The sequence below is a fragment of the Pterocles gutturalis genome, unplaced genomic scaffold, assembly GCF_000699245.1.
Source record: "Pterocles gutturalis isolate BGI_N339 unplaced genomic scaffold, ASM69924v1 Scaffold41888, whole genome shotgun sequence".
Lineage (NCBI taxonomy): Eukaryota > Metazoa > Chordata > Aves > Pterocliformes > Pteroclidae > Pterocles > Pterocles gutturalis.
In genome coordinates, this window is record NW_010127160.1 from 7,701 (window position 1) to 8,940 (window position 1,240).

Here is a 1,240-nt window from a genome sequence, read left to right on the forward strand (position 1 = left end):
TAGTACACCAAGTTCCTGGTCAAATGCTGTCTAATCCTTCAGACAAGTTGCAAGTCTTGTGGCTCTCCTTAGTAGTCTAAATGATTTGCAACAAGTGTTGCTTGTTCAATTTGGAATGTACTTTTGGGGTTTTGTTTGTTTGTTTTCTAATTAAGTATTCCATTGAGACCTCCTGTGGCACTCTGCCATACGCATTCATGTTGTGCATGTGAATATATGGGTTTTCTTTGGGAATGTGAGGAAGAAACTACCTATAAAGCAATAGTTTAACTGAAACAAGATGCAGTTTTATGCCTTGCTGTTTTTGTTTTTAAAAGTGTTTTAAAATGCTGAGTATATACATACATATATATTTATATAGGGTGTATAAGAAAGTGCTTCCAATCAACAGGTCACAAAGTACCTTATAGAGAATGTTAATATCTTCATCCCCCTTGATAGAGAGTGACAGTAGTAACATGCCCCAAATCAGGGACAGATCTGGGAATGGAGGCTTTGCTTTTTCAGGCTCAACCAAATGCTCTGACTTGGACTGCTTCCCAGGGATTCACATCCTGTTTGACGTAAACCAACTGGATTATGCATTCTCAACCTGTGTGTTGGGGGAAGGGATAGATATAACTGACTCAATGCATACTTTTTGCTATTACTCATTTCACATCGCATGCAGCATCATGATCATGTTTAAAAGTGTTACTAATTTCTCCAAGGATACACCCCTCATAACAACATATCCCAGCTCCAGAGCAGCTGCTTTCACTTTCCAGACCTGCTCTCTTCAAGCCCCTACGCACAGGTGGTTGGAAGCTGACTGTAAGAGATGGGTTGGAGGAACAGACAGAACATTCAATGATAGTTGCTGATTAAGCACTTTCACAAGCCTAACCTTATTCAGATATCCTGTCTTTGCAGACCCCGCTGTTTTGTCTCCTTTGCATCAGGCTTCTTATTACCTTATGCTAGTCTATGTAAGACCACCAGGTATTTGTACCAACACTCTTTTAAGTGTTTTCTAGACATCAAGGCTCCTTGGTGTTTAAATACAATGGAGGATCTGAATTCTAGTCCATCTATAGCAGCATATAGACCACATAACAGCATTCTGACCACATATAACAGCAACAGGCTGTGTGGCAACCATATTCCACCACAGCTCATTTTGGGGTAGTGGAATTGTAACATGTCAAGTTAGGATCTGTAGAGATACGTGTCGATGGATAGAGCTCTTCTATAGGGGGAA